The 24,012-nt window shown below is 38.4% G+C and overlaps 1 protein-coding gene across 3 annotated transcripts in view; it reads right to left on the bottom strand.

Annotated features, from left to right (window-relative positions):
- Window positions 1–24,012, bottom strand: part of RORB (RAR related orphan receptor B) — a 219,009-nt gene that overhangs the window by 178,322 nt on the left and 16,675 nt on the right. The gene's annotated exons all lie outside the window — the stretch shown is intronic.

Here is a 24,012-nt window from a genome sequence, read left to right as displayed (position 1 = left end):
CTAGGTTCTCCCTTTCCTCACTTCACCTCCCACAGGAGCTTCATTGTCTACTGAAACTTCTTTATTACAAAAAGCAGCAATGCACCTAATGGTCAAGGTTTGGATGGCTTTGTTTTTGGAAGAGGCAAAGATAAGGGGAGTCAGATAGTTCTCTTTGTATTAACATTTAAACTGTTGGTACTTAAATTCAGGAGCATCCTGAAGCTGAAGGGTAAAACAACCCACTGAGGGCCAGATTCTGCCACCCTTATTCTTGCTGAACGGTCCACAAATAAGTCCACTGAAATCAGTAAGATAATTCCTGGAGTAATCCATGTGAGTAAGGAAAACAGAGTCTGCTCCACCGTGATTATGATGCTACCAATATGAAGCCTGATTTTGCTAACTAAGGAATAACTCCACTGATACTCAATGGATTCACACTTGTGTAAAACCAATATATAAATGAAAGAAGAATCAAGCCCAATACATTTAAAATGTTATAGAATAGAAAAAGGGCAAGATTGTCCTTACTAAGGCTGCATGTTCCAGGCAGTGGAGAGAACCTCCCAGGATCTTGTCTACCATCAAGCGATTAACCCCTCTCTCATTAATTTGGAAGATACCAAAGAACAACATCAAAATCACTCTTCACTGCAATTAAGTTCTTCCTCCATATAATCAATCTCTTTGGCCAGATCCTTAGCTAGTCTACATTGTTATTATTGAAATGCCTTCAGTGGAGCTATACTGATTTACATGAGATGAGGATCTGTCCCTTGGTTGCTAATGCTTATATATATGGTGAGTAACATCCTAAGTCATGAAAACACACATAGTGCTCTTTGTAGTGTGAACCTGCCTTCAGAATCAATAAGAAATGAAATATTTGTACATGATGTAGGAGATATGTCTAACATGGGTGGAATCAAAACTTTCCCCAAACTCCAGATATATTATGTATTGATTTGATCTCGATCCGGGCTGGAAATTAGTGTAGTCAAAAAACAAAACAGGTGATGAATAAGCTTGTGGGTATGCTCTAACTTACATATACTTTGGAATGAGGTAATGTGATAGGTTAACTTTGTTTTATTAAAGTGCTCAATATGAAAGCTGCAATCCTTGGAGATATCAGTGGGGTTAGATGAGATATTCTGGTTCTTAAAAAAGCTCTAACTCATGAAAAGTTCTATTTCTTAAGGGTTATGACTGTAGCTATGGATCAATTCACGCTCAACGGAAACAGCCAACAAAGAGAGAGATGAGTGAAAGAAGAATAGAGAAGAGGAGAATACAAAGAGGGGAAATGAAAAGAAGAAACTGGTGGGAGGGAAGAGAGAAGAGAAATATAAGTAGAAATACAGAAAATGAAGCAAAAACAAATGAAAAACCAGAGGAGCAAATACAAGGGAAAACTGGAAAAGGACAAAAAGGTCAAATGAAAATGTAAGAAAAAATAATACAACAAAACCTATTAAGAAAGAAAAAGGAAATCTAGAAATACAGAAAAAGCAACAGTTTCTCACTTGAGATTAAGTGATTTCCAAAAGGATGCTTATGGTTTATTGACTTGAAACTAAACTGCAGCATTATGACCAATCAATCAGTGTGATACAGTTAATAATACAGTGAGCTGGAGTAGGGCATGTTATACAGTTATACTCAAGGAGCTATCTATGCTCTGATTCCATGACTGTACAATTCACCCCTTGCCACAGAACTGTGCTCTAGAATCTCATCTTTTCACTAACAATTCTGGGTTGTGGAGGAGCCCATGCCAGCTACATAAAGTGGGTCCTTTACCTGATGCCGTGGGCAGCACTGGCCTCAGAGCAATCCAGAACTAGAGAGGTGCCAAGGAGGAATAAAGTCACATTGCCTCCACCTCTAGGCTGTGCCTCCTGAGAAATGCCTCACAGGATCTGACCCAAAAATTCTGTGACAACCAAGTAGACCCTTTTAAAATAGAAGTAGACCCTTCAGAGTCCAAATGTCTTTAGTGCTGTGCATTGTCTTAAAAATTACACCTCTCTTGAATTTTAGATCTGGGGAAATACTGACTTATTCTTTTTAAATAGCAAATGCTTCCACAATAATCCCCCTCCCTCCTTACTTTATCAAGTAGCCTGTTGTCATTTGCTGACATTCAAAGGAGTGAGAAATGTCAAAGCAGAGCTATAAATTGAACCAAATGCACTGCTTTCCTCCAGGCCACTTATTTCTCCTGTTATTTGTTTTGTATTTTAATTTTGATAGGTCCATCTATGGCTATTAGCCAATATGGGCAGGAATGGTGTCCCTAGCCTCTGTTTGCCAGAAGCTGGGAATGGGTGACAGGAGAGGGTTCATTTGATGATTACCTGTTCTGTTCATTCCCTCTAAAGCACTTGCAATTAGTCACTGTTAGAAGACAGGCTACTGGGCTAGATGGAGCATTGGTCTGACTCACTATGGCCTTTCTTATGTTCATATGAATCTAATGCTTGTAGCAGGGAGATGCACTGACATAAGTGTAAAGCTTGCTGGCTGTAATCAAGGAAGAATTGATGGGACTACTTATATGAAGAAGGCAAGCAGAATTTGTACCATCAGGTATGTAAAGCCTGGCCAAGAGGGGAACAGCCCAGTCCCATTACACACATCTATCAATTAACATGGATTCTGAAATGCAATGCATCTGTTATTCTAATCCTGGGTTTTTCTGGCAACAGACTATTATACTAACTGTGTGATGATGATCTTTTGTTAAGACTATCAAACTAATTTATCTATGACTTTCAGGAAGACTAGAGCATAATCCACTGAACATAGTCTCTTCAACCTAAAGCTCAGTAATAACAAGAGATTCCAGTGATATTCCAGGTTCTGTGCTATCCCTCTCAGGAACCTTTATCATTAGGTGACATTTACCAGTTACAATCCAGTTTATGGAAAGTGTATGGACTCTTACTCCATGTTCAGCATTTGAGGGGTTATTTTCAAACACAGAAACTGAAATATACCACCTCTTTTCTGTCAGGAGGAGCACGTTTTATTTATTTCACACAGAGAAAAAGGGTTTCTGGGCCTCTTCAGGATAAAATAGGACATTTAGTGCCAAATTTTCCTCAGAATTACATCTGTGCAAACCCACTGAAAACAATCCGGCAAAAATTAGGGCAGAATTTGGCTCCTAATAGCTTCCATTCAGTTGCTATGGAACACACCATAACTGAGCTGTATACTGGGCACTTACTACTTAGTTTTCCAATAATAGTGGCCTATCCTGTAGTCCTTATGCAGACATACTCCAGTTTACTATAGAATTTGAATTCACATAAAAGATACAGCATCATCAGTGAGAAGGAAAACACTAACTATTTTTTCTCCAAGTAGCAGACTCCAGTATCTTCATTTACAGAGGTTACATGGAAAGAGGGTAGGAAATAGGTCCAGGTACCATTACAATATTCTACAAATTCTTCAGGCTTATTTTTACAAGGACAAGGCCTGTTACCTGTAAGAAAGTTAGTGAAATTCTTCAAATTCAATTTTGACCTCATATTAAAAGGAAAAATACTCAATTTACTTTTGGGTAAGTAGAGATAACAAGGTGTCTGCAAAACTATTCCTCCTGGCCCAGAATCTGATCTTAATTACACTGGAGTAAATCAAAAGTCAGCAGAATTAGTCCAGATTTTAATAAACCATCCCAATCTCATAATCTGCCTTGGTATCTTTAATTTTTGGTAACTTTGGCACAGTATAAAAAGATGACTCAAATCACCAAGAAATGTTGTTGAAGAATGTGTTTGTCATTTTACTTGTTTTGTTCCAATTCCCAAATGGCATTTCAGCATTTCTATATAGATCCTTTATAAATACAAAATATTATTTTTATCCTAAAGCTTCTTGTTTAGCCTTTGGATCCCTTCTTTCATTTATTATTGAAATGCAGTTACCTATATTTTTTCCTCTAAATTACTGTTAAAATTTCTTCTAAAAAGCTTACATTTTCCCCTTAGCCCAGATTTTATTTTGCGGATTCCTAGCCTCACCATTTTAGATCAGAAACAGGATTTTGCCGAAACATAATAATATTTTTATGTAGATATAAAATATAGTCATAAAATCATAGGAAAAATATGGCCCTGTAGCTAATGCTGTATTTTGCTAGTAAAGAAGAAAAAGATAAGTAGTTCAATTAATTGCATAATTATTTTTATGATTTATCAATGTTAGATCTATTATGAAAACCTTATACGACCAAATGTGGATGTGGTTCTGGTTCACTGCTCTACCTCTGGAGTTGATCAACTGAAGTAACTGATTGGACCCTTAATTGCACTCTGTTACAGAGCCAAATTACATAATTCTATCAGTTTATATAAATCTAGCTGCCTAGCAACAATAACAACAACAATTTCAGCTAAGCAATATGATATAAACTAGTGAGTACTGCTGTGGGCATGGTTTTCTGGGTGCAGGATATTTATTAGTGACTCACTATGTGCTCTTTAGAGGAGAGGAAAGAGAAAGGAATCCAATCAGAATTAGGTGATGAATAAAGAATAAATATCCAGTGGTATCACACACACACAAAAAAGCACATATTGTCTGAATTCAGCTTCCCATCTGTTGAGAAATATATTTTTATTTACAAAATACTAGTTGAAGGAAATATAAAATTAAAATACTATGCAGTGATACAACTGGGCCAGCCAAAAGCCACCAACAAAACCTAAAATAAAATACATTTATACACAATTCAGCTGGCCTCTTACCAACCAAAGGGATATTTTCATACCTGTCTGCCCAGAGCACATTAAAGATTTCATGTGTTATTATTGATATGAAAATGACACATTTCTCAATAGCTAATTCATTTCATATCAATTAAATTGTTTTCCCCTAAAAGTTTGCCCCACATACACAATAGCTTCATGTTGTGCTTTTAGATTAGTGCTGCTCAGGATCATATGTGAGCATGTGTAATGGGGAAAGCAGGAGATTGGTAATCAGGACGAAGAGAACAAACCCAGTTGGATATGATTCATGTGGGTTACATGAAACATGCCTGTAGGGTCCACCTGCAGGGATTAGCAATGGATAAACCTCTGCTTGTTCACTTGGAAGTTTGAATTCTACAGGAACTGGTTATTCATAGTGTGCGATCGGTCACCTAGTTTGCATGGTATTTTTTCAGCTCCTTGTTCGGATGACAAATTTTTAAATATATGAAGAGAAAAATTAAATACAAAAAAAAGCTATCAAGAGGGCTACACAAACACTTTTGGTGCAAGCTTCATGAATATTTGCAAAACTTTTGTTAGACTCAAACACACTTGTAAACAAACAAACAAAATTGCTTGTATGATTGATCGCTTGTCATGCGCACAAATAGTTTTGTAGTGAATTTTATTAAAATAATGTTTGAGAATATTTGCTGCAGTGTTAACAGAGCTGGGCCCAGTACATATTTTTAACAATAAGCCTCAGAATTAAAAAGAGCTTCCAAAGGTAACAACATTAAACATATTTTTAAACTGGTTACTGTGTTTATGATATTAAAACAAAATTAAGAACATACAACAAACTTTCTGATCACCCTTGATTTTGGAAGAAGAAGAAGAAGAGTGAAACTCTGCCCTCTTCTAGCAGAAAGTCCAAGTCAGCATTTTCCAAGAGAATTTCTTTGAAAGGATTTATAGAAGCAACCTACAAATATCAATATTCCCTGTGCAAACTCATATCTTTGTTCTGTTCTCTCTTGCTCACCCTGTCTCTTTTTGAATTTCCTATAAAAGCTAAATTAGGTCTCAGGGGCACTGCACCACTAAACAAGGATCTCTTTGCGATGGAAGTAAATGTACTCAGGAGGGAGATGTTCTTGAAGGAGAGGCTAAAGTGTCTCCCTCCCCCAATTCTCTCATCTTTCACACAGAAATCTTTACTCCCTCCACACAAAATCAGTCTCTCTCTCTCTCACACACACACACACAAACTTACAGAACTCAAGTTTACTGAACTGGAATAAATGCCATTTTGGCATAACTTTCCAAGCGGCTCCAACGTTCACATGATTCCTTCTGAAATTTCTCAGTTAGTACCGGTATATACATTTGGAATACCAAGACTAACCCTTTTTAATATCAAGCCTGCTATGCTAACAGGATATATCCACAGCGCAGCCTGCAACTCAATAAAAAGTCAATTTAGCTGTCCCTGTGGCTTCCAGTCTACTCTAGATAATAAAGCCGTTCCAAAGTTTACTCAACTTTAACTCCATCACAACAGGACTTGACATTACAGATTTGATTATAAAATATATATTGCATTGTGAGAGATTGAGGTTCACCATTTCCATTGAAAAGAAAACGGACTCCCTGCCTAGTTATAAAAAACGAGACTGCAACATTTTAATTATTCTAAAAGATAAAAAGCAACATTCCATCTTCAGCTAATACAAATGTTTCCTTCTCCCAGCATTTCAGACACTATTCTGACTAGCCATTGGGTGTACAGTATTTGAATCTGAAATTGAGAATTACAGGTTTACAGAGGGACTAATGATTAGTTAACCCTTATATCAGATATTAAGAAGATTCTATTCCCTATATAAAAAGTCAAAGCACATATTAAAAAAAATTCTTGTTTCCATTATTACATGGCCCTTTTAGGGGAAAAAATAGAACCATGTTTCAGGGCAGCCCATTTAAACACAGGCTCCTGCACATACAGATATATAAAAGGCAGGATCTGTCTCAACATTGGAAGTTCTTAATAAATCTAAGCTAAATGCATGCATGGGTATATGCATTTCTATGTGGAAATAACTGAAAATATTGTTAGATCACCCATCCCAATGTAGAAATCAATAGTAGTATAACAAAAAATGTTGTATGTGTACTAGATTATGAGACTTCTTATAATACAGAAGATTTTCTTTTGAACACAGCAAAAAAGATTTATGGAAAACTTCTAAATAATCTCTGTTCTGCTCAGCTATTCATTGTCCCATCCATTTTCTTCATTAACCTGGTATGATTCTTTCAATTTTCCATCATATTCAAATTTTATGTTAAAAAAATCTTGAGTTTTTTTTAAAGTATGATTGATCAAATAAATGTGATATATCAGCATGAAAGACAACATTTGCATGGATTTTATTTCTGTATTTGCCTTGTACCACTTATTTATTACTACAGTTTACATTACTTCTTAAAATATATGCTGTCGATTAGCGAGCACCCTCTCCCACAAAACTAGATGGCTCAGGAGATTTATAATGAATATAGAGACTAAACTGCAGGTTGAACTTCAGGTTGGTAGTGACTTAATGTTATAAAAATGTGATGGCTATTTGGTGGCCTGTGAGAAATAAGTTGGTGGTCTCAATCCAGTTTTCAATGGAGTTTGTTAAAAAAAAAATGAACACACACTACTGTTAGCACTAATTGGCACCCCTGTTGGCAGTCTCAGCTGTAAGGCCAAGGATTTAATGGACATGGAAAAGGGGTCTCTCCAGGTCAAGGTTGAATAACAATAGTGGAATGGCCTGGGAGAAGCTTGCACTGCCTGTACAGTTTTGTGTGTCTGTTTCTGTAGCTAAATAAGGGCCCGATCCTTTCAACACATGTGCGTATAGGTAACTTTATCCATGTAACTACTCAAATACATAAGGCATCATCAGGAATGGGTCCCAAGACATTTCAGTCTCCAGGAGTGAGGTCAATGTGGCACTTTCAGTACTAAATTAATATTTATCATTCTGAAGTCTTTCACAGTCTTTGTCTTACAAAAATTCTTTGTTTATAGTGCTTATTTGACTTCTAAAACATGGCAAGTTCCCATCACTGAGGGCTGGGTCCACCTTACACACTAGAATTTCACAAAATATTTCTTATTGTTTTTTCCTTAGTGCATAAGTGTGGTCAATGTGTTCACCTTAGAAAAGCTATTACTCTTACACTATATCGTGTGGAAACCAAAGCAAGTATATTTTTAAAGAGAAAGAAGAGAGGAATTCAATCAAAGAAAAAAAAAATCACATACCTTATTACAATATGCATATTTTTCTTTACAGTTTTCATCTAAATCTGTTGCTGGTAAATGATGGGGGTATGGATAGCCTGGCAAGTAAAAGCTCCTTCTTTGTGCTGCCCCGCCAATGAGCCTCATGACTGACTTGTAAGGACCACATCAAAGGCTGAAAGGGCAATTCATTCTCAATGTCCATTCAGTATTTGATCTCCCTTTTGAGAATGCCACCAAGAGTGACAATTACGGTGGTGCTTTCTCTGATGGAAACACCTCACAAAAGACAGAATTGGAGCAACTCTATTCCCCATAGGCCTCTAAGCAGCCATGAGACAGTAACAACTATCAGTCACAACCAACTTCGGCTGGATTTGAATCAGCAACCTAAAAGGTACACAGCTTCTTATTTTTAGGTAAACTGTAAAAAAAAAAATCTTGAAATGACTATTTAGTTCTAAGATAAAAAACTACAAAAATAAACACAAGATGTGCAAATGGACTGGAAAATTGCATTCTAGATCAGTGCTTCTCAAAGTTGGGCCGGGCCGTCGCTTGTTCAGGGAAAGCCCCTGGTGGGCCAGATCGGTTTGTTTACTTGCCATGTCCTCAGGTTTGGCCGATCGCAGCTCCCACTGGCCACGGTTCGCCACTCCAGGCCAATGGGGGCTGCTGGAAGCGGCAGCTAGCACATCCCTTGGCCCGCGCCGCTTCCTGCAGCCCCCATTGGCCTGGGACGGTGAACCGCAGCCAGTGGGAGCCACAATCGGCCTAACCTGCGGATGCGGCAGGTAAACAAACCTGCCCGGACCACCAGGCGCTTTCCCTGAATAAGTGGCGGATCGGCTTTGAGAAGCACTGTTCTAGATAATTGTTTAAACAAAATCTATAAAATAATAAATATACAGCATGTTGGGACCAAATTGTACTCTTGGATGGGTATCTACATTTCCTCCAAGGTTTTGGAGCCATTCAAATATAAAGGAGATGCTGGATATGCACTGGAGCCAGGATTTGACTCATTGTTCTTAACATTGTCATTAATTTCTTTATTGTGTGAATGAACAATCCTTCAAACAGTGGGTCCAAAATAATAAAATAATCTGGTAAAATAAACAGGCCTAATTAAAATAGAGACAATGTGTGGTTCTATGATGCAAGAACAAATACTGCATTTCATAACCAGTGTCTACAACTTTTCTAACAAATTGTTCTACTTTTCTTTTTTTATATGATAAATTAAAGCTAAAACAATTCTTGTTTCAGTCTAGTGTTTTAAGTGACTGGTTTTGTCTGTATTTTGGAATTGGGAGAATATGACTGATTTATAAAATTTACAATTAATAGCATGGCCAAACATTGAGATGAAATTTATATAAAATATGGTGTGACGTGAGAATGTATGTCACAGTAAAAATAAATTTGATGTGCCAATTTCACAGCAGTCTGAAGGAGCAGACCACAACGTAAATGTACTGGAATGAATAAGAATGTACTGGATGGCTAACATCAGTGTTTGACTGAATATTAATCCACCAAATCCAAACAACACAAGAAATACTGGATAGTAATATAATTAACAGATTAATGTTGTGTGTTCATTCTTTTTCCATTTATTTCATTCTTCTTCTCCTTTTGCCTTTCTGACATAGTGCCAGAACTTCCATAGACATCAATGGGAAGTGAGGGAGCTCAGTGTCTTGCAATACTGACCCATTTTTATTTCTGTCCGTTCTCCAGTTCCACTCTCTCTCTTTACCTTTTCCTTTGGCCTCTACTACTTTTCTCTCTTGATAGCACATTTTCCTATTTTTTCCAATTTTCTCCTCTAGGTCTCCAAGTTTTCCCCTTTCTCTATTCTCCTCCCTTTTCTGCCCCTTACATCTCTTCGGATGCCCCAGCCCTCACACTCATTTTTTTTTTTCCCTATCTCCCTTCAGTTTCCTGGTCTTGCTGGCCTGGTCTCTTTTCCCTGCATTCTGCAGCAATCTAGAATTACATGTTGCAAAATACCTTATTCTGAGATGTGCCCTGCAAGATATTTTGAAACATGCAATCCTAGGCCTTTTTGGGTTGTAGCTACTATTTGGCTTAGAGCAGGTATTGAAAAATGTTCATTTCAAAGCCAAATATTGGAGTTTTGGACCAGACTCAGCTGAATACCTACTTAACAATAAATTCAATTAAAGCTAGAGTCTGCCTAAGTGCATAGAGTGGGGGAGGGTGTAAAGTGCCTTCTTCCCCTTGCATAGCTGACAAAGCAGAATACCATATTAATTTAATTAATTATTTTTTTAATTAATGGAGATATCCCATCTCCTAGAACTGGAAGGGGCCTTGAAAGATCATTGAGTCCAGCCCCCTGCCTTCACTAGCAGGACCAAGTACTGATTTTGCCCCAGATCCCCAAGTGGCCCCCTCAAGGATTGAACTCACAACCCTGGGTTTAGCAGACCAATGCTCAAACAACTGAGCTATCCCTCCAGCCCCTGAACTCTGAAGAGCACAATACTGCTCCCTCCATACATTCCTGGGAAACGTTGCTGCAAAGGGAACATGGAAGGCAGAGAGGAAGCAGGACAACTACAACCTACAAAAGGGTACAGAAGCAGGATTGAAGCCTGCACACATCAAAGCTCCAAGAGATGTACTCTGCCTACCCAAGGCAGAATGCATTTGGTGTTCCCCCTGGGGCAACATTATGGGCCAGTGTGAGCAAAAGTTCTGCATGCACACAGATTTCATTCACCAAATGTAATATACTAGATGTTCAGTAGAGATATTGACATTTATATAGAGAAGCATATCAAAAACAATTATTCGAGAAACCTTTCATGTGATGAGAAGCCTGCAAAATGTCCTTCAAAATGAGTAGGACATTACATACTTTTAAGTATACTTTTGGGGTGGGGTTTTGAAGAGCACTCACCATTTGCCATTGAAGCCAGGAGCAAAACTGGAAGCAAAGTAAGGCCAACATTGAGTGCTTTTTAAAACACCACCCTTACTATCTTGACAGCAGCCTTACAACTGTAAAAGCCTTTTTAAATTTAAGCTACTCTCAGTAAGTGACAATAATGAAACGATTTCATAGGTAAATCCAGATGGTCCAGAAATATTTAACACTTTCTTTTGTTAATTACCGCATATACTCGTTCATAAGCTGAATTTTTTTAGTAAAAAAGGGAAGCACCAGAGAAGGGGGTCGGCTTATGAATGGGTATAGAGAGGGAGAGGTGGGACACAGCCTCTCCCCCCAACAGAGGGAGCAAGGAGAGGCAGCAGAGCCAGAAGGGAAGAGGCGGGGCCAAAGTCTCTCCGCTTCTGGCCACGCTGCTCTCCCCCCAGCCTCTGAAGCAGCTGCAGCTCCGGGGCTGGCAGGCTGCAGCCATGCCGCCTGACCCTGCCACTCAGAGCAGGCTGCGGCCGTGCAGCCTGGCCCAGCTCGCTGGAACATGTTGCGGCCGCGCCACTCGGCCCGGCCCGCCAGAGCAGGCTGCGGCTGTGCAGCCCAGCCTGCTGGAGCAGTTCCAGCCAGGCCAGAGACATCCTCCCCTGGGAAGGGATGTGATGGGGAGAGTGTGGGGATCCTGGGCTAGGGGTGGGGTCATGTGGGGGGTGGTCACAGGGGTTACTGCGCTGACCCCAATTTCTCCCCCCCAAAAAAATTTCCCCACCAATTGCTGTCCCGGCCAGTCAGGGTAAGCAGCTGGCACGCCAGGATACTTTGTTTACTTAGGTTTACCTCAATGCCTGCGGACGCTTGATGGCCCGGGAGCCAAAGTTTGCTGATCCCTGAATTATAGGGTCGGCTTATGAATGGGTCATAAAAATTTTCCATTTTTACTTATCCATCTTGGGGGGATCGGCTTATAAACGAACCAGCTTATGATCGAGTATATATGGTACATAGGACCTGATTCTGCAATTCTTATACAGTGGAACTATTAATGATGTAAATTACTACACATTGTTGGTAAGGGTAATACAATTATACCCAAACCTATTGGCATTGTGTTATCCTTTTCTCCATTAATAAGGTCCCCTCTTTATTCTTTCTGGAGGGATAAATTCAGCCTGAACTGGACCAAAACTTATTATAATCAAGAAACATTTGATATTGATTTTTTTCTTTTTAGTAACATTTAGCATACTTGTTTTTTCAGCATATGAAGACTTATGTTCTCATTTGGGTGTGGACAGTTTCAGGTAATTGAATTTAATAAACCAAGATTATTATAAAAGATTTTAGAGTCAGAAGGTTAAGTGCAAAATCTCCTGCTTTTGCAATTTTCACTAAGCTACTCTGTGTCATTGATTTTCAAGTAGAGCTCTGTTGTATTAATTTAGGTGGAATATATGGGCTAATGGCGTCAACGTAACTTAGTCACTAATGAACATTAAAGACCATTAAATAAAGTTTGGGTTTGTTATACAGAGACTTCAGCCTGCTTCATATTAAGGCAAATACAATATTAAAAATCTTTAACTTTTTGTTAAAGATAAAGAAAGGAAAAACAGCTAAAGCATTTGAAATATAAAGCATTAAATACTGTTTTCATTGTAATAACATTACTTGTTCTCTTTCCCTTTAGCAGGAGAGAGTTTTTAGAAGGGAAAAACAAACCAACCATGTCTGTCGGGTTTTAGATTGTATTAAAGATGGTAATAACCCTCTTTTTGGGGTTAGTGACATGGGCTAGTATCATTGCTATTATTGTGAAACAGGATTGGATTTTAACTTCAGGTGGTGTTTGGGATTTAGCAGGAGCTAGCAGAGTGGTGATATTATCTGGGTTCCTCCCTTAGCCTGGTCTGGAAAGAATATCTCTCAGGATCAGGATGGTGAAGGCCCAGAGTCCCAGCAGAGGTTAGAAGTGGCAGCCATGATGGGTGAAGCTTGCTTCAGCAGCTAATTTTTTTCTAAGGCCCCACAAAGGGATTGGTGGCCAAAACAGCCCAGCTCTTAATTTTGTTGTTTACCAATTAGGCTTCGTTTCTGACACACTAATTTTGGTTTACTGATTTTTAGTTTTACACTTTTCTTGTTCATTAAGCATAACTTTAACATTGTTTTGGAGTTATACTAGTAGGCTATTTTGTTTAGACTAATTTAGTCCTTTTTGTACTTTTTAAAATTAACTTTAGCTATTGTAGGTTATTGTAACATTTTATAAATGTTTACATACTTTTTACAGATGATCTTACAATTTGAGTAAATTTGCAAGCCCAATTATTACAAAAGCTCTCCACTGATCTCAACTGATATTTCTTCTTAAAAACTCGTGGTGCAATATAGTTTATTATTTGGACCCATCTGAATGGATTTTTGTTTGCTTGTTTGTTTTGTTATTTTGGCTTTCTGTATTTTGAATGGAGTAGTTATTCTTTGACCGTGTATATTTTTGTTGGCAAAGTGGAATTAATCATAATGGGAGAAGTCTGGTTTGCAATTAGTTGATGGCAATCGTTAATGGTAGTTAAATATTTTTTCAAGCATACCCAGACAGGATAATGATCACTACCTTATATATTCCTAAGCATGTTAAAATAAGTTATATTTGATCATCAATAAGACTTGCTCCAAAGACAGGTTCCCTTTTCTTTATAAAAATATGACCCTAGAAAAGCACTGTGCCCCCCTCCCCCCGTTACCTAATGTTTTTCTCTGGTGTCATTGGTTCTCTATGCTACCAGACTACCACAGTTGCTCATTCTTGATTCCCCTGTATTTGGGTAAAGATATGAAAATCTGGCTTTTTTCCCCCAAACTTATAATTAAAATTTGCAGCAGTTTAAATTAATACCAAGCATATTCTAGTACATAATTATATTGTAAAAAAATATACATGCTGTTGTCAGGTTGGTTTTTCATAGTTGATTATGAGCAACTAGAAACAAGTACCACTGTTTTATTTCTCTCCCAGACAGCTATCAATGAAAGGAAATATCACAAGTATCCTTTTAACTATGTCTAGATTATATAGTTAAGACCTGATTTGTAAAGTTTCATTTTCCAAACATCTTGTGGCAAACAAAATCAGCACTAAGAAGTGATCAAGGAAACCAACACTGGAAGTGCTGCATGAAGTTTTCTAAAAAATAGTTATACTTCTCTCATAGTCTCTTAAATTAAAAAGACCCAGCTAGAAGTTTTTCACTTAATAAAACCGGGCACATTTCCATAAAACGGAAGACCAAGAGACAAATGTCTCTTTATTATAACTTAGCTGAAATCCTCCTTATCCTTATGTTATCCTTAAAACAACATGTTGACATAGTTACTGTTGTTCATATACAGTATAGACAGTCATCCCTTTCCTAAGTGAGTCTGTTAAAAAGTGAAAGGTTTCAGAGTAGCAGCCGTGTTAGTCTGTATCCGCAAAAAGAAGAACAGGAGGACTTGTGGCACCTTAGAGACTAACAAATTTAAAAAGTGGGTTGTAATTCTTTTCATGCTCATCTTCTGATGCTGTTTTCACTATACTAGTTAAAAGCCTAGCCTTAATCCCTTTGAATAAATGGGATTTTGTCACTTATTGCAGTGGAAGTAGAATTGGGCCCCCTGGCCTGGCATCTTCCACTTTTCTAAAAATAAGTACCTTTGAACACCAGAATCCATGTTATCTGAAAACACTCATTATTCAAGCTCAAATTCTATTCTGCAACATGTATAACTCACATAAAACAAGTCTTCCTCTCTCATTCCACTGACAATCCAAGTCACACATTTATCTTAATCATTTCATTGTTCAAAGAGGCATAGCCCACTTTATCTCCTATTGTGTTATGAATGCTTTGGGTGGTTAAGTGTTACTTATCTGTAAGCAGCCTTTTTTTCCCCATTTTTATCACTTGAGATTTATTTTAGTAGAACTATAATTTCATTTGAGATCAAGATCAACCTATTCCAAAATATATGCTACCCTCTCGACAGCTCATTATTTTGACAGTACACTGAACTGTAATTTAATGACTTCTTTTGATCTATTTTTTTCTTCTGCTGCACCCCTGCAAACACCTTCACTCAACAAAATTCAGAAAACATCTTACTCATAAGAGTAAGGAAACTTTTAGAATACAAAGACGCCCTAAAGCGGGGAGGAATGAAATGCAATGAGAATGCATAACTTGTTTGCTGTTCGGCCCAAAAGGGGCTTGTGGTTCTTTAAGGGTTCTCGGTGAAGGGCTGAGTTGAATGACCCAGGACGAGGGGGAATAGATACAACTCAATTTTATTATATGATGATAATTATAATAAAACATTAATTTTATGAATTCTTATTAACTTGCTACTATACTATGTAACAGATTTTAAACAACTATAATTACTATGTAACTAAATTTGTAACACTTGCAATTATTATGTAACTAACTTTAAAACACAAGATAAGGGAAAGGAAACACATTAACAATTGAGGCCTTTTTCTGTCTAACCACAGTATGGGGTAACAAGCAAAGTAACCACAAACAAAGCAACGATAGTTAACTAATTACTTACAACCATGCAGATAACAGCCAGATGGGAGAGAATATACATAATGAGTTCGAGCCGGCTATACGACACACGCTCAGGCTGAATTTGGGAGCGGGAGAGTCAAGCCCAAGTTGATCAGACCTGGACTGGCCGTGACGTAGGTTCGTTTTTCGGGACACCTCTAATTGCTATACAGGGGTGACTAAGTATATAGTTTTTGGAAGTAAATGTGGTACGCATTGATTGGTTTTTTAGTGCCCCACTGTCTTCCCCTCATTAGGAAGAACAGTACAATACGGAAACTGCAGAAACAGTTTTTTTGTGTGGTAACACTAGGGACACGACCCTCATAAGTTTCCTGTGATAAGCACTATGCCCTAATAAGGTCGTGCAGTCTATTGGGCCTCTTTCGTGGCTTTGGGTCCGCTGCGGGGTTGCGAAGCGGCCTGGCCAAAATGAAGGGTGGGGGGGGGGGGGATATAGGCTGTATTAACATTTGCAAATGCTAGTCTAAAGAATATAGTTCAATTTTGGCTCCTGTGAATTGACATTTCAGATAATAGAATCTCAAAGAGAACAGTTTCTAGACAAGCAAGTTTAGGAAGCCTTCTAGTTGGTCATGGATAACCAAAAGGAAGCTGTTAGCTGTGGTGAGCTCTCTTCAAACACACACACAGCCTGGCAGAGACACTTAACATTCGCCCAGGGTATGTTTAAAACATTCATTTTGCAGTATACATTAATCAGCTACAAAACTATAATGCTTTTTAGCCACACTTACACTTCTGTAACTACCTATAATATTTTTCAGCTTTAATATTATGTTCAAAGAAATGTTGGTATAGGAGAGGTTAATTTGGCCAAGATGAATACATACACAATCTGTAATGTGGCGATCAGTTAATGCATTTAGAGGAAATAATAATAATAATAAAAGATTTAAATCCACTAACTTTTTATTTATGTACATCCTGGAGATCAGAATGCACTACTTTAGAATGGCATACATGAAATTTTAACATTAGCTCTTCTGAAAAAATGTGGTGCTTTTGACAGCTTCTATTGTTCTGGAAAGCTACCAACTGTATTTCATTTTCAAAGAGTACTGTACAGATTGAGGCTTGAAGGTGATTTTGCTTAAAACCTCAATGCAACAAGCTTTGTTATCACAACATGTTTCTTATAACTTTGATTCCCTCTAAACCTTTATAGTCTTTCACATTTCTTACAATCCCAGACTGCTGGGTTTCACTGGGTATACAGTACACAGTGTCAAATGCAGCTTTCTTGCTCAGGTGAGCAGTCCCTTGATTCCAACAGGGTTACTCACAAAAGCAAAGTCCAAGATAACAAGATTTGGCCCAGACAGTATAAAACAATCATCTATCAAAATGAGTTCATCTAACAAAAAACCACAATTGCTTGATGTTCACTCTTTATTGAATGCATTGTTTGAAATGTCTGTGATACAGACAGAGATAACTAATGTTTTTTTTTTTAAATATTTAGATTTTGGATGCTTCATGAAATTCACTGATGTCCTTCCTTAAAAGTTGTTAGATACATAATAATTGCCAATTCATCAAAATAATTCATCATTAACACCACAGTAAACACATTTATGTCAAACTGAATTAGCCTATATACTTGTATTGGAAGCAGAGAAACAGCTGTCATTCTGTTTGCATAAATTTTCAGAAATATGTTTCTGGCAAAGTAAAGCACAGTATGTGTGTTTCTGCTCTATTAAAAAAAAGTAGGCCTCAATGAAAAAGGAAGGAAAAAACACATAGGGCCAAACTCTGCTCTCCTTACTCCCAGATACTACTTAAATGTGTAAAAACTAAGTGAGTGAGGTTCTGCAGGATCAGGAACTGAGTGTCATATTTGATACTTAATCCTATTTGAAAACTTCTGTTGAAATTAGTGGGAGTTTTCAATATGTTTATGAGAATAATATTAGAAATAAAACAGTAAAATGATAGTCTCCAAAATACTACAGGCCTGATTCTGCCACTGTTACTCACATTGTATGGTATCTAACTTAAGCAGCTCCATTAACTTGGCTAGGGCTGAACACAGAGTAGGTAGGATGTAACAAAACTGGGACTTACTATGATGTACTGTATATTAAAACATACAGAATAATAGTGACTTTTATAGTTCATATATAAAAACCATTAAGGAAATCCCCAACTGGACTAAATTCTTAAAGTTATTAAAACTAGTCTGGAGGAACTGATTTTAAATATAAATTCATCCAGTCAAAACACAAATTTAGTTTAAAACATATAATGTTGATTAAATAGATTTATGTCCTACAGTAATTTAATGTTTAGAACAGCACCTTAAAATAGTAAAACATTGTATAAATACTGCTAATTATTATTCTCTCTCTGATTCTATTGTTATGTTTCAATTAACATTTTTACAATGTCTCCTTTGATTCACTTTTTAGGTTTCCTTTAGAGTTCATGTAACTACTCTACTGTTAGTTATTTATACAACTATTATATTTAGCATGATTTACCATAAATGCCGTTATAACACCTGTGGTTTCCCTCATTAAGAGCTGAATGGATAGGGTCATGGGTTGAAAGGGCAGCATATGGGCTACGAAAGGGCTAGTTAACATAACCTATTATATTGGTGCACTGGTAAAGCTCATTTCTATTCATCTGATGATTAGTTCAATCAATATTTATTCCTGTGTACTTCCTTTGTCTTTAGCTACAAAGCAGACATCCTTCAATTTCATAGCACAAGTCTTGTCTTCTGTGAATTCATTGTTTCACTTGAAACAGAAAAAAAATAAATGATTTATTGGGCAGCCTGGGATTCTCTCTTTTGATTTTGTTTTCCAGCATTAGATAACTAGCACACATATTATGGCAAATTGTAGTTACTGCGACTGTGTATTATCAAAGATATATTTCATCCATACATTTCTTAATAGGCACATGTCAATGTCATACAGTGTTTGATTCCTATGCCAACCCCAAGACTTTCTGCTTAGGATGGGAATGTGTTTTATAATAGGAATTTTGAGTTGTAACTCCTGTGAAGTGATTGTTTTCCCTCTTACATATTTCCCTCCTCGCTCCTAAGATTAGTGATATATTTTACTATCAAACATAAAGCTTCAAAACACTGCATTCAGTGGTGCTTCTTGTGTAAGGACAACTAGTATGAACAAAAGTTGCAGGATCAGGACCTATATTTCCAAAACAGGAAATTCAGTTGTCATATTATGACGATGATGATTACTTTTCAATGTATTTATTTCTGGTAGCACCCACATTGTGCTAGGCACTTCCCAAAACAGAGAAGAATGGATTTCACTGTCCTATATACTCTATATTTTCACAGTCCTGTGTAGTCCATACTTTTTAATATACATTTTAAATTAAGTATGAGATTGCTGATTACTGGAGAAATATTCACCAAAAACAGTTTGTTCATAAAACAAAGTTAGGAAATACAAAAATCTTTACCAATCTGGATGTACAAATGTTTCAGAAATTAATTATGACAGAAATCTGATTCTATATTAATTTGAAATACAGCACTTCCATTTGTACAATCTAATATAAACACTATTGTTTTTGCAAAGAAACATACATATGTGACCTCATGTGGAATTAGTAAATGGTTTAAAAATCAAAATAACCTTTCAATTTTCAATTTTGATTTCTGCTTATGATAATTTAACTAGAGGGATGTCATTACCTATCAACATTAACATTTGCATTTTTTATGAAAAAAGAAGAGTAATATTTTACCATTTGGTATGGTCTCATCATATCTAAGTGTTGATTGAAAATTATCAAAACTTTTATCAGTAAAGCCAAATTGTGTTCTGCTAAGGCCTAATCTTGCAAACTCTTACTGGTGTAAATGGTTCTTTCTCATGCAAGTAGCCCTATTGAAGGCAATGAATGTTACTCATATGAGTCAGAACTACTTATCTAAGTAAGAGTTGAAGGATTAAACACATTGTGACCAGCTCAAATATAGGTTTCAGTTCTGTCGGGGTCTGGTCCTACTCATTAAAATGAATAGTAGTTTGCGCTACCATTGATACTTGCATAGGTAATACACTATTACATTTATGTAGATATTCATGTCAATTAATTAGGATTGCATTTTGTCATTCTTTCCAAAATTAATTTTGATCATATTCCAGAGATACATGATTTGGGGTAATTAAAGAAAATTATTTTCTTTACCTTAATACAATTATAAAATTACCTGCATCCATCTATTAAATTTAAGGAAATTGATGCTTTTCAGTTGTCCAGACACTTTTTACATGCTAATTAATAAACTCCCTCAATAACACTGAAGATTGGATTTGTTTAATTCACACCTTCCTAATTGCTTATGAATATTTCAGTGAAACTGTGAAAATAGAATAACTGTATAAAGTAATGTAGTATTTCACAGCCCAGTCCTGAAACTAATAAAAAAAGTAAATCATACAACAAAACCTGGAAAAGTACCTAACCTCTAGAGTTTTGAGGGTTTTTTCTTTGAAATATACTAGATTTAACTTTTTGCTGAGATACCAATTGAGAATTTAAATATTACTTATTAACAAATGTTGTGCTTTGCAACACTGTTTAAATGTAATTTTCACAAAATGACTAACTGTGATCATAATCTTGGTGTTTGTAAGTACTTGAGGTAAAATTAGCTGTGACTTGGCATGGCTTTTAGCCAGTTGTTAGTTCTCTATACTGAGTCTCAGTTGTGCTAGAATACAAGACCAAAATGCACTAATGTTCATAATTTGCCTAATTATATTATAAATCAAATTTAAAATATCCAGAAAACAAACCAAGTGTTTTTGTTGGTTTCTTTTTTAATCCAAACACCACTTTGCTTTTATAATAGTGCACATAAAGCCTCTTTTACTAAGAAAAATATAATGTGTTCTTACCTCTGATCTAAAAATCAACGCTTCTTCAGTTCAAATGTCTCACGTGATTCTTACTCCTATATATTGTACATCCTTATAAAGGTAACATCACCATTATTCATCTAGCAGTTTTCAGCCTTTTCCCCTTATAAATTCCCAAACTAGGTATTCTATACTGACTGAGATTTATATTTAAAAAGAGAGAGATGGACTAAAGATGACAACTACAGTGACTAAAGTACAAAGATGTTTACATTTCAGCTTCTGTTCCATAATATTCTTCAGCAATAAATCAGCGTTATTGAGTATTCTTAAAATGACTTAAACTAAAATTGTAAGCACTCGAAGAAATAATTTTCTGTATCAGATTACCAATGTCTGTAAGGTAGTTACATAACTGCTTAAGTGTGACTTTAACACGGATGTACTTTTATGGATATGGACTGACTGAGACTCCCAGACTATAATTCTGCAAATATGGAGGTGCTGTTCCAAATTGGTGCTGCAAGTTTGGGGCATTCGGTGAAAATGTTTAGTCTGGGAAATTTTAGAAAAGCATGCATGCATCGCAGACTTAATACTCTAAAGGGAATGCTGTAGGACCGCAAATCGCCAGGGAAAGTTTGACGATCTTGTGTTAAAGACGGTGCTCTCTCGTCTAAAAAAAATAACAGTGAACCAAAATAAATTCATCTTAAATAAAAGAATATGTCCTTCACAAGAAGCTGCAAACGCATGCTTTACAGTCCTGCAATATTATTTTAATTTCCTAAAGTCAGTAATCTATTCATTAAATAAACATTTATTAACAAAACTGAACATGGAATGGGACTGATATTGTTAACGAACAACTGAGCTAAACAAATACCTTAAATCCACACTAGATTACATCTCTTTTCGCCCTTATATATATTCGATTGAAAACACTCTTTGGGTAACGTTCTTTCGCGTAACAATAGATTGTGGGGGCGGGTTTGGTGCTCTACCATCGTATTTTAAAGTATTGAATAAAATTTATTTAAAATACACACATTAGGACTCTATCTTATTCCCTTTAGTGGGAAGAGGATTGGTTTGGCAATCCTCTGTCAAGCTGACAGAATTTGATGGGGGAAACGCGGCTATCCTGCTGCAGACCAGTGGGAAATGCTGCTACAGGCATTGCAAAGTTTGCTGACACGTCTGCACCACTTCTCCATTCCCATGAACCACTCACTCAGTCTGATACCTCTAACATTAGGGGTCACCGATCTCCTGGGAAAAGTACAAGGGATAGAGACTGCACATTCCTTTGTTCTACCAAATAAATTGATTTCTTTTAGGCAATGATAGGATTTTTGTTTAGAGACAAGGTGGGTATGGTAATGTCTTTTATTGGACTAACTTCTGGTGATGGAAGCGTACTTTAGCTGGGAAGTTTAAACCTTCCACCAACAGAAATTGGTCCAATAAAAGGTATTACCCTCACCTACCTCGTCTCTCTCATATCCTGGGAACAGCACAGCTACAACAACACTGCAAAGGATTTTGTTTTTACATTATTTACCATACAGCATGTGGAAGAAACACTGGAGGCAACTCTCTCATTCATGTTACAACCTCTTAAGGACCCTGATGAGCCGCTGTTCAGTTACAACAGAGGAAGCTGGTGGGGGGAGAGATGGGGAGAGGAGATTGTTTTCCCAGACTGTTTACTAATGTAGAGAGTCACTGAAGAGCTTATTCCCACCACATACACCCTCCGCCATCTCCTACATCCTTAATCAAAATAAAATGTAAACCCTAAACAAGAAACGATGCTACATTCCGAACATGAAATACACAGTAACTAGCAAATGATCTGCTAGATTGACATAGAAGAAACACATTTTAAAAGATGAAATGTAAAAAAGACGGGGCATAACAGAGCTTTCACTGACTCGAGGTGGGGTTTTTAAAGCTAAATTGTGTTAAGCAAATTCTTGCCAGCCTATGTGGTCAGCTAGCGCCTTGCTTTTCCCGGTGCCTATTACAGTCACTTCTCCTCTAAATAAGAGGGATGCCCGATCTAACGGCTTTGCTAACCACCAGGGAAATGAGTTAGTTTCCAAAAATCCAGCATAATGCATTTGGAAAAATTAATATAAAAGTTTTGTAAGGGTGCGATGGCGTCTCTCTGTTTCCACTCATCAAATTTCAGGGCCGGATTAGAGAGAAATTTGCACACAGTGCTGGTTCGGGTTCCTATCAATATTCAGAAGGGATACACTGATCTCCTTCCCCCGCCACATACACACTTAGTTTCGGCCGTAAACCCTCTGCTGTTGACCCAGTATCAGAACGGCAGGGAACGGGTGGTTCCGGAGGGATGCACCGTCTGATCTCTGCAGCCAGGAGGAAGAGGGGCTGCTAGAGCCTCGAGGAGAGGGCGAGGGAGCACGAGTTGTGACGAAAAGAGACAAGGAGGAGGCGGAGAGCGGAGCTTTCACTGAGTAATCTGCCAGGTACTGGGGTCCTGCCCTGGTCCCTGTACTTGGCTTCCGGGCCGGGGAGAAGTGGGTCAGTGGAGCACATGACAAACGCAGATGCCAACAGGGAAACACAACCACCACCACACACACACACACGCCCCTGGCTTCTCCTGCCCGCCACACCAATCAGAGCGCACAGCACGTCGCCAGGCACACGCGCCCCCCCCCGAAACGCCTGCTCTGCCCGACCCACCGCCAACCCGCGCAAAAAGAGCAGCTACTCCCTGGAGTCCCCCTGCCTCAAAGAGCACAGCACGCGGGCGGCGCCAGGGAGCGGCACCCCCCACCCACTTCCAGCACCCCGTCCTGCAGCAAAGCCGCTGTCAGTCACCTTGCCCCCCAGCCCCCGCCGCTTCCACTCGCCCCTGGCACGATGCCCTTACGAGCAGCAGCTCGTCCTTCTTTGTGGAAGCGCCGGGGGCGGGCAGCGGGACTCCAGGGATCACGGGGCCTGCGAGCACAGACCACTACCCCTGCCCTGGCAGGACAGGACAGCACAGAGCATCTTCTCCCGGCCCAGCGAGCACGTGGGGCAGAGGCATCCACAGCGCCTCCTACTGATCACAGCTAGGCTGGGATTCCAGGGCCACCCACAGCCTGGCTGGGATGCGCAAGGGACGCTGCTTCCTACACCCGGAACGCCCCGTCTGCCCTCACCCCCGTGTAAATGGTCGGGTCTTCACTCCTCTCAGTAACCTGCGGGCTGGAGGATACTGAGGAGGGCTTGCGGGGGTGTTTGGGTGGGGTGGGAGGAGGGCTGAGGGCCACTTTATGATGTGTTATTACTAGAGTCTCTGGCTGTTTGTGAAGGGCTGAGAGAGGGGAGGGAAGTGGGGGAATCTTTGCTTTGAGACAGGCCAAAGACTCTATTAAAATGCAAGGAGCTACTCTCCCATGGAAGAATGAGTCAGCTGAAAGTCCAGGGGAAGGAGGGAGACACAGGAAAGGGGCTGCTTGACTCCTAGCACTGGCGAGCTGAAACCTAGCCAGCCCTGGAAAAGCCCCCAACGGAGAGAGCCCATCTCTGCAGCCAAGCAGGTGCTTCCAGACAGCCCAGCCCCTCAACCACTCTCAGGAAGCCGGTGACCTGCACCCCCATCCCCAGA

The sequence above is a fragment of the Chrysemys picta genome, chromosome 6, assembly GCF_011386835.1.
Source record: "Chrysemys picta bellii isolate R12L10 chromosome 6, ASM1138683v2, whole genome shotgun sequence".
In the NCBI taxonomy this organism is placed as follows: Eukaryota; Metazoa; Chordata; order Testudines; family Emydidae; genus Chrysemys; species Chrysemys picta.
Note: the sequence above shows the minus strand (reverse complement) of the source record. Positions and strands in the feature narration are given on the sequence as shown.